General features: G+C 43.7%; 1 protein-coding gene across 3 annotated transcripts in view; it reads left to right on the top strand.

The window, feature by feature from the left end:
- The first annotated feature begins 399 nt into the window (after positions 1–399).
- zmym2 (zinc finger, MYM-type 2) overlaps positions 400–10,718 on the top strand; it is a 57,474-nt gene continuing 47,155 nt past the window's right edge. For all 3 annotated transcript variants that reach the window (XM_056289537.1, XM_056289536.1, XM_056289539.1), the window contains exon 1: positions 400–438. The gene's annotated coding sequence lies outside the window, so the exon portion shown is untranslated. The remainder of the gene's footprint in view (positions 439–10,718) is intronic.

The raw sequence follows: 10,718 nt of genomic DNA, 5'->3' as shown, positions 1-10,718 counted from the left end.
AAACGAAACAACCGCGGACACTTAATTTTGAAAAACCAGTGTTCAAATACATGAACTCACTCAACCCATAGCTTGCTCCTGATTGGACCTGAACAGTGTAGTCTAGTTCAGCGCAACCTGATGTCGAACTTCAAATCCCCCCCCCCACAACGGTTGGGATAAAAAAACGCAATCGTTGTCAAAGTCGGCGTATCGAAAATATCTTAAAGTATCAGCGGGGGTTTGAAAAAAAAAAAGAAAGTCTAATGGGGTTGGTTTTAATTGCCTGCCCCTCCGTTCCTGATTGGCGGGTGTGCGCCTGCGCGGCGAAGAAAACCGATAAAGGTTCTCGGTGGCAGGGTAACCTCCCACGCGTCGAGTGTAAATCTTCGCGCATGCGTCTTTAGGATTAATGTCAAGGCACAAAAGTGGCGCTACATCGTCTCCAACCCTGCTCCGGTAAGACTCGCACACATTTTCCTATTTCCAATTTCACGCTTAATTAGACAAAGTTTCGGCAACTGTGCGGGGCGACAGGCGGGGTGTCCGGGGACTCTTTCGGGAGTGCTGTTAGGCCGAGGAGACACGTTTTCTGGTGACGGTTTTGGAGTTCATTTAACGCCGCCTGTGAGGTTTTTCTGACCCCCCCCACTCCCCCCACCCCGCTGCTGCTTCGCTGTGGCTGCCACTATTGCCTCCAGACCCGCGTATTGTTTAGTTCGCTCTCTAATGGCGGACGTGAAGCAGTACTGATCTTCGCGGTCGTGGTGGTGTGTGTGTGTGTGGGGGGGGCAATCATGTCTGGCCTTTTGGAAAGTGTCCTGTTTTTGAAATCCGGCTCCGGTTTTGTGGCGAAACGCCGGACAAGCACCTGGCAATAACGATATGGGATTTGTGTGAGCATTGTTTACTACCGCATGACTCAAACGAAGGCAGTTCGAGTCATGTTTGACGCGAGGGCGCCCCCTGCGGTAGCCACGTATATTTGCCACTGATTGCCCAGCGTGGTCTCTGTAGGGTAACTTTCCAATTAAAACTCGATGTCACGAATATCGTGAAATTACGCCGTTTGTTTGGATTCCGGGTTTATTTTCAGTGGCAATGCCATGTTTTGAAACAAGAAAAAGATGCATACATATTTGAAACTGAATACAAACGAGGAGGGGTGGGGGGGGGGTTGGCGTTGAAATGAAACACGTTGCCACGCCGGAATCCTTGTTTTGAGACCTAGTTTTGAGTCCTGGGCGGCGTTTTGTGGCCGATGTGCATAATTCTTACGGATTTTGACGCGATTAAATTACGATCATTTTCTGGCATTAACAATGGCGCAGTCCCTCTGCTCTCCTCCCTCGATTCGCCGCTAATCCAATGGCTGCGTGCGCAATGAAGGACAGGGGTGGGAACGGAGCGGAAACACTCTGAACCACGTTTGAGCTTTCCAAGTTGCGCTCGCCAAACCTCTTCCACTCCTTGAGTTATTCAAGGGGGCTACACCGCTCAGGTATTGGTGGTGGCTGTGTCTCGGGACTTGTATCCACTCTTGTGCCACTGTAAAGTTTTTGGACCTTTTTTTCTATCTGTGGCTAAGTTTCTTAAAGCAAGAGCTCGCCTCGTCCTGGCCGGTTGACATCCTTATCCGGTTGACCCAACAGGGGGGTAAAAAAACTGTAGTGATCGCGATGGAGCTGAGCGTCTACCGGCTTTTATAATCAAGGGCACGGCCGAGGGGAGTTCAGTGGCCCAGACGTGGTAGGCAGGCGTTCGATATGTATTAAGTCACACAGGGAGCAAGGCTACGGTACATTCGCTCTAATAGGTGTAGAATATACCCTACAACGTAGTTTTGTTTTTTTAGTTGCGTTTGGCGGCCAGGTAACCGGAATGGACAATGTTTCGACACCATCAGCTGGCTTGACGGATGATCTACTGGCTGCGCATTATGCATTACTTATCAGTGACATAAGCCTTATATAATTACGCATCTGGGGGGCATGTAATCAGCGGTTGATTATGAATCTGAGCGTTTGATTATGCGCACATTGCGCAGATCAGTGCACGTGCCCACCTCGTGACCTGAAAATGGGTAATGATGTCTATTTGGCTCGGTTGTGATCGACGTGTGCTGGGAAAGGTAGTGGAGCACCTAGGATGATGTGGCTGGAGAGTTGGGTCTACCGCTATGGTTTTAACCGTTTGTTTGCTGAATCTATCGCATGGATGCCCTCTCCCCCGAAGCCAGCCCACCCTTCTTCACCTGTGACGTTGACGTCGGGAGGAAGGTGGCATGTCAGCGCTCATTCAGCGGACCCCCGCTGCTTCACATACACGTTAGCGCAGGCTGGCTCATAGCTCTGCATTGCAGTCTGATCCAAGTCTAGACCAGACCCCCCCCCCCCCATCCAGAGTATCTGTGACTTGATTTACACAAATTCTCTTTAGTGGTCTGACCGGTGTTTTCTGCACAACTTAATCAAGGTTTGAGGATGTACTGTAAATTGGGTGGGTGTACCACTGGAACCCTCCTCCAGTATTTTGACACCAGTGAACTGGTCAACACCACAGTTTGGCAAAACCCATAGCCCATAGCATTGTTCTGTATTTTACACAAATGCAGCCGTAGATTAGATTATTTATCTAAACAAAAGCCATGGAAACACTAGGATCTCATCTGAGGCTAAACAGTGTTAAGAACAAGTCAGTGATCTTGAACATCACCCCTTTTGAATTCAGTTTCCTGTCACATGGCCGCTGTGCAGAAACCCAGGGTTCAGTTCTGCAAGCATATTTTCCCCCCAGCCTGAGAGCAGTATGCAGATGATAACTTGAGGGTATAACTTTATAATCTACGTACATGCACTGCTAATACTGAGTATTGCATATTCCTATTTGCAGATTTTTTATGGCTATTTGTACTTAAATATTATTATAAACAAGTACTTGAGTTATTTATGTACAAGATAATTTTACTGCCCTACATTATGAATTAACTTGTGCTCTTTTTACTCAGTTTTTTATGAAAGGGTCTGAAGTTACATGTTACTCACCCCTAATGAATATAGGATTAGCATACAAACAGTTGGTCATTACTTAAACCATCTAATTTACTATTCCTGTCAAATTCAAAGTCTTACGTTCAGCGTAGAAAGAATTTGATTGAACTGTTCCCTGACTTAAGACCATTCTCTCAGAATCTTACTTGAATCTGACATATTTCTTGTCAGTGTGACTGTTTGGAGATAATTAGTTGTGACAAATTTAATTGTGTTTTTCTTGCTGTCTTGTGGTAGGTTCTAGCCAGAGCTTGTGAATAATGATATTTTGATGATGGTTTTATGATATTGTCATCTTTTCATATGATGGTGGATGGTAGCATCAGGCCAGGATGAAATACTTAAAACAAGTCCAGTAACCTGTGCAGTATTTTAACAATTTGCTTTAAATATTGTATACGTATTATCAGAGAAATGTGCAATTTTGAATTTGTATTTACCTGCTTTTTGGATGTTTCTATTCTCATATTATTGCTAAATTTTGAACGTCGTCGATGACTTAGTATTGTGTGGGTTTTGTGGAGTACTAGGATAGTATGCATTTCTTTGTAAAGTGAGAGAAGGTTTTGTTTAGTCTTGGTGAATTTTATGTAGTTTTGGACATTTGTAAAATCACACGGTGTGATATTTTCCATGATTAATGATTTACTCATATAGAGATGGTGTGATTAGGCCTGCACAATTCTGGATAAAATGGGTAACTCAGCTTTTTTTGGGAGGGGGGCATAGAATTGAGATCAAGATTCTTATTCATATCAGTTTGCACATTTCATTCCGTGCATGTCAAAACTGCAACCCTTCCTGGTTTTCTGCCATCTTCAGTAGGATACTCCAAATTTAGCCTTATGCTGTTTAAGAAAATGCGACAACATTAATACTTACATCTGTTATAGCAATGCCACATAAAGACACCGATTCACAGATTGTCCGCTGTTGACCTTACAGGGGGACACTTTTCTGCACAATTTCGGGTGTTTCATATACACGCAGAGGAATATTATGGCTGCTAATTGAGTGTTATCCCTGCTTTAAATATATATATATATATGTGTGTGTGTGTGTGTGTGTGTGTGTGTGTGTGTGTGTGTGTGTGTGTGTGTGTATATTCCAGTGAGTCAAGTAAAGTAATCCAGTGAGTCAAGTTTTGGTCCTTATTTGTTGTGCACTTTGTCTACTGTTGTTTCTTTTAACAATATATATATATATATATATACACACACACACACTCCAGCATCCCTGCGACCCAGAGAGCAGGTTAAGTAGTTTGGATAATGGATGGATATATATTTATATAGTGGGCGGCACAGTGGGGCAGTGGTTAGCACGGTCGCCTCACAGCAAGAAGGTCCTGGGTTCGAGCTGTGTGGTAGTCCAACTTTGGGGGTCGTCCTGGGTTGTCCTCTGTGTGGAGTTTGCATGTTCTCCTCGTGTCATCGAGGGTTTCCTCCAGGTGTTCCGGTTTCTTCCCACAGTCCAAAGACCTGTAGGTCAAGTGAATCGGCCGTACTAAATTGTCCCTAGGTGTGTGTGTGTGTGTGTGTGTGTGTGTGTGTGTGTGTGTGTGGGCCCTGTGATGGCCTGGCGGCCTGTCCAGGGTGTCTCCCCGCCTGCCGCCCAATGACGGCTGTGATAGGCTCCAGCATCCCCGCGACCCTGAAAGCAGGATAAACGGTTTGGATAATGGATGGATGGATCTATATAGTGATTGTTTACCTTTAAACCTAAACATAACCACTGTAGCTGTAGTTGCCTCAGCTACTGCATGCTATGGTTCGCAATGAACAAATTAATGAATCAAAACAATTCGTATTGACTGCACGCAAAAAATGCATATGAACTGCACTTGAAAATCAACTTTTGTTGATTGAAGATGTTGATCACAGCATTTTCAACTCATTTTATTTGTACACCATTCACAGTGTGAATCAGCAGTCCTTGTAGGTCATGTGGTTTCTGAGAAAATGTCCAAGATTCCTGTCTTGTCTATGTGTTTCTTCTACATGGTGCATGCTTGTGACAGTGTCATTGGTCACATCAGATAAAGCGTGCGCTTGGTTTTGTGTATTTTTCATCCAAATGTGAATGCTGCAGAACTTATGGCATTTATGATCCAAATCTCTTTGAGATATGAATTGAGATTGCAATTTTAACACAATCAGTTGTGGAGTAGTGTTTGCAAGGTGGTGCTTTATTGATCCCTGTAGGAAAATTTTCTTTTTGCTTGTCCTCTCCCAACAGGGAGGTCGGAGTGCAATGTAAATGCAGATCACTGCCCTTGCAGCTTTTATAGATTCAGCGTTGTCTTAAAAGAAGGCTCACAACTGTAGATGCTTACTTACATGTTTCCCTGTTGAAGGACAGACTCTCAAATTGCCCTTCTACTCCCTAAGGCTAATATCACCTAGCCGCGGTCGTCATATGTTATTGAAGGCCATCCAAGATCTTAATCAAGATTTCAAGCTTCTGAAACGAGTGTAGAATTTTGAGATGGAAAATATACAGCGATCTAACATCATATCTGTTTTTGCACGCAATCTCAAGAGCTTTGATTTTCAGTGGACCTCCTGCATATGGTCGAAGCCAAAATGGATGCCACGATAATGCTACTGAGGCAGTGTCCAGGCATCTTGTGTAGACTATGCTGTGTCAAAAAACACTAGGCCCATTCAGTTCCATTCACTGTGATTGTTAGGGCAGTGAGCACACGGGCTTCATGGATGGTTTCCCTTTTTCTGTATCATTTGGCATAATGATCTTTCTCCTTAAGGGTTTGATATTATATGGATGCCTATGTAAGTGCAGGTGTGCCTGCACTTACATAGGCATGTGTGTGTGTGTGTGTGTGTGTGTGTGTGTGTGTGTGTGTGTGTGTGTGTGTGTGTGTGTGTGTGTGTGTGTGTGTGTTTTCTCTGCTGCAGATGTCAGTGTTGAGGTGATGTGTGACTTACCGCCATCTTTATTGCCTTGCACCATTCAAAGAGCGCATGGAGATTTTGTTTCAAAACAGCAAAATCTTTTTTTCCACACATCTCTAAATGCAGTGGATATAGCATTGCTCCTTTCAACACCATATTTAATGGGAATTAGCAATTTATTTTGACACAGGAAATGAGATATCACGACCATTTTACTCTGAAGGCCAACTCAACGGGACCCAAATGTAGAGCACAAGAGAACAAGTCCTTGCAGTGGTGGGGCTTATTGTCACCACGGTAACCAAGGTGTAGCTTCGTCCGTTGCCAATGGCAACAAGGGAGAAGCTGTCGGTAGAACAACATGCAAGGGGGGAGGGAAGAAGAGAGGTATAAGAGGAAGCAGGTGAGAGGAAGAAAGGAGGGCTGGGTGTAGGGGAGAAAGGAGCAGAGGCCAGAGAAGGGGGGAGGAGGAGGAGGAGGAGGAGGACGAACAGAGGTGGCCAAGCAGGAGGCGGAGCCACAACGCCCCCTGTTGCTGCACAGCCGGACTCACTGGAGTTCTATGTAATTCACAGCTAGGAGAAAAGACATCCTTTCCACTGTTGCATGAAATGGTTGGATTTGGAATATCAATATTTGTCAGTTAAAGTGCTGGGACTGGGAAAAAGGTCTAGATGCCTAGCTCAGCAGCAACGGATGGCTTTCTGAAAGCTGTTAGAGTTAAACCTATTCTGTTTGAATCTTTGAGGTTATCCCATCACACAAATAGTCCGACCAATAAATTGGTGTGCTGATATCATCAGCCGATGTGAGCTAATTGCAGATAAATTGGTAACTGGATTTATAATGGCCAGTAATTGACAATTAAAAAAGAAATGAGAGACGGAAGATTGTCGCTGCGTAGTTTGCAACTCCACTGTTGGCAACACACGTTTGGAACGCCAGAAATCTCAACAATCGGCTGACCCAAGCAGAATTGAGCAGAGTAGGGGTCCGCGGTGGTGTAGCGGTCTAAGCATCGGCTCTGTGTCGATGCAGTTGCCCACTGGGGACTGGGGTTCGCGCCCCGGTCTCGTCAGATCCGACTATGGCCGGACTCGACGAAGCAGCGATCATTGGCAACGCTGTCTTCGGGAGGGGGGCGGAGTCGGCTTGTGTTCGTCACGTGAATGCGTCTCTGTGTGTGTCGGAAAAACAGTGGTTCGGCTTGGAGTCGCCTTGTCACGAAAGTGGCGAGGCGGTCTCCTTCGAGACTGCCGGCCGGAGAGATGCAGTTGGCGAACGCATACAGTGCGAGGGTGGGTGTTTGAATTAAAATAGGGATCGACTGGCCACTAAATTGGGAGAAAAAAGGGAAAAATCAGAAATAAATTTAAAAAAAAAAAGAATTGAGCAGAGTAGCCGGCGGTGGTGAAGTTAGTTTTAAGTTGGATATTTGACCGACATTCCCTCTGAATCCAGTAGTTTCCCTTGTGGTTAAGAGCGAGTGCTTGGTGGTTAGCTAACTGTCCTTTTACTGCCAACACTGAGTGAAACTGAGTAAGAAGAAGCCGCTGGATTTGAAGTAAATGTCTGTCGAATATCCAGCTAACTTCACCATGGTGCAGCTAGTCTACGATGGAGATCATCTGTGTTTATGGTAAATTGATAATTGTCACATTACTTAAATAATAATAAATATCCCCCATCACTTCTCTTCTTAGCCTCAATAAGCCCGACAACAGTCATGTTGGCCATGCCTGGCTTTGCCGCAGTAATGTGAAAGCCGGTACTACATTACAATTTAAAATTTCAGAATCATGTTTATTGGCCATGTAGGTTTGCACTACATGGAATTTGACTCGGGTTTCATGGCTCTCTGTGTACTTACAACACTACAACACAACAATCTTCAGATATATACACAAGGATTGACTTATACCGGTGAAATAAGAGGTGATAAAGTGCAATGGTGCAAAGAATATATCAGAGATGCTGAAAGTAGATGTTAGCAGGTTACTTATATACATGCCTGAGGTAGACATGGCAGCGTACCAGTGTACATACAATGTGCAGTACAGTATATACAAAATGGTTGGATTTATTTGACAGTCAAGTCAATTTTTTTTTTTTTTGTATAGCCTAATATCGCAGATTACAAATTAGCCTCAAGGGGCTTTACAGCAACACAACATCCTGTCCTTAGACCCTCGCATCGGATAAGGAACTCCCTAAAAAAGCCCCTTTAACAGAAAGAAAAAATAGGAGAAACCTCAGGGAGAGCAACAGAGGAGCATTCATTTCAATGATAGCCCGCAGAAAGAAACTGTTTTTATATCTGGTTGTTTTGAGGTACAGTGCTCTGTAGCGCCTGCTAGAGGAGGAGTTGGAAAAGGTTGTGACCAGGGTGTGATGGGTCTACAGTGATGTTGTTTGCTTGTTTCCTGAGTCTGGGGGTGTGTAAGTCCTGGATGGAGGGCAGGTTGACACCAATGTTTTTCTCTGCAGTGTGTAGACATAACTGTTCGTTGTAGTCTGTCCCTGTCCTGTTTGGTGGCCGAACCAAACCAGACAGTGACGGATGTGCAGAGGACAGGCTGGATTATTGCAGTGTAGAACTGAAACAACAGTTCCTGAGGCAGGCTGAATTTCTTGAACTGGCGGAGAAAGTACATCTTCTGCTGGGCCTTTTTCATTTAGCAGACGCTTTTATCCGAAGGGGTATACTTCTATGAGGTAGTTGGCTTAAGAGTCTAAGCCACAGACTCTTACTGGAGATTTGTCACTATGGTGGGAAAGCTGGCATTCTTACCTACTGAGGTATCCAGCTGCTACTACTGTACTGTCAGTCAAACATCAAAATTACCTTTAATGTTACGGTAGTTGAGTGGTGTAGGCTAGGCTGTTGACAAACTTGATTTTAGGTTTATTTATGAAACTGGTAGTTCTAGCGAGTAAACAAACAACGGCCCTATCATTTGTCCCTCATCACTTATAAAAATTCTCTGGCAACATCGTTTACAGCAGCTGTCCATTGCTAATTAGGTTACCCACAAAGCTAGCTAATGCCATGTTTATCAGTGCAAGACCGCTAACGTTAATAAGCAGTTAAACTATAGCGTTTAACTTATTCTGCTGAAATGAAGAAATGGAAAATATATCTGCAATTTGCATGTCTGTAGTTAGTCATTGCATTGGAAATTATTAAACCAGTTGGGACACACAAATAAACGTGAGCTGAACAAGTGTCTAACATGGCTTGGTAGCCAAACAAAGTTATCTAGATTCTCTTTCAAACATGTAGAGTGAAATCCCAAAGTCGTGAGTCCTCATTGTAGACAGTCATGTAATATTAGATGCATTCAACAGCAGTGTTTACTCTAGGTCACTATCAGTTTACCGCATAGTTTAAGATGGGTTAGAGTTAAGTACTATTTATGACAATAAAACGTGTATTTTTAAACAGCATTATGTCATATTATCTTGGTGAGGACTCTTAAATAACTACACATAACAGATGTAAGGGAAAAATTTTCAGCTATGTGTTTCTGAAAAAAATGAATATCAGCTGATATATCATTGGATTTTTAAGTCCTCAAATTTCGAAATCGGTATCGGTCTTAAAAATCCTATATCAGTCAGCTCTACACACAAATTGCATCTGTATCATACTAAAATGGAAGGAGTCTCTGTCTGTCCTTTGATCTAGTTGACAATCGCTCATCTGATCGACTTCACACTTGGCATGTGTATTGCTGAGGACCCAAGGAAGGGCAGTGTTGAGTGACGTTAACTAACCCTAACCCTAAAATCGAAGAACAGACATGTTTTGAGAACTGCTTGTCCAAACAACTTCACACTCGACACTGCAATTCCTTGGGTCCTCAGCAATACACATGCCAAGTGTGAAGTTGATTGGATGAAAGGTTGTTGATAAAATTGAAGGACAGACAGATAGACAGAGACTCCTTCCATCTTAGATTATAGTTTGAGCAAGCTAATTAGGCTAAGATAAGCATGCTGTATGTCACACACATGATACAGACGTTACATCGTGGGTATAAGTACCACAGCTTGACCGTCCCTATACTCAGATTACAAATTTCCACAGCAGTTGCAAGTAGGATAATTGACCAAAGCGTTGAGTTAAGAAAAGAGGGAAAGTCAGTCATACGTTATTCCCCCTTATCATCATGGTGGTCTCATAATTAATAATAATTGTTATTGGTTATAGAACAATTAATAATCCATTATCCAAACCGTTTATCCTGCTCTCAGGGTCACGGGGATGCTGGAGCCTATCCCAGCAGTTACTGGGCAGCAGGCGAGGAGACACCCTGGACAGGCCGCCAGTCCATCACAGGGCACAGCATGGGTACATCACATCACATCACATCACATCACAGGGTACAGCATAACAACATGAAATACCAGGCGCTGAAGCCAGGTGTTTGAATCTGAGGTAGCAGGCTAGCTATAATTAATAATAATTACAATAATTAAAGGTTCAACGTTTTTATAGTCATGAGCACAACAAGATCCCCCTGTCTGCCCACATTTTGAATTGAAGTTGAAATTCTGAATAATTACTATGGCTGTCTGGTGAGTATTGACACATGAAATGTTCGACTTTATGATTCTAACTAAAATGGACATCAGAGTTTAACCACTGACTGTAACATCTACTCTTTGTTGCAGACCACATTTGCTGATGCTAACATGCCTAAAGATAGTCGTGCCAAATGGGAACGAATGCGCGAGCCGCGAGGCAAAGCGCCGTGCACGTGCAGCTGAG

This window comes from Lampris incognitus, chromosome 11 (genome assembly GCF_029633865.1).
Source record: "Lampris incognitus isolate fLamInc1 chromosome 11, fLamInc1.hap2, whole genome shotgun sequence".
NCBI classification, from domain to species: Eukaryota; Metazoa; Chordata; class Actinopteri; order Lampriformes; family Lampridae; genus Lampris; species Lampris incognitus.
Note: the sequence above shows the minus strand (reverse complement) of the source record. Positions and strands in the feature narration are given on the sequence as shown.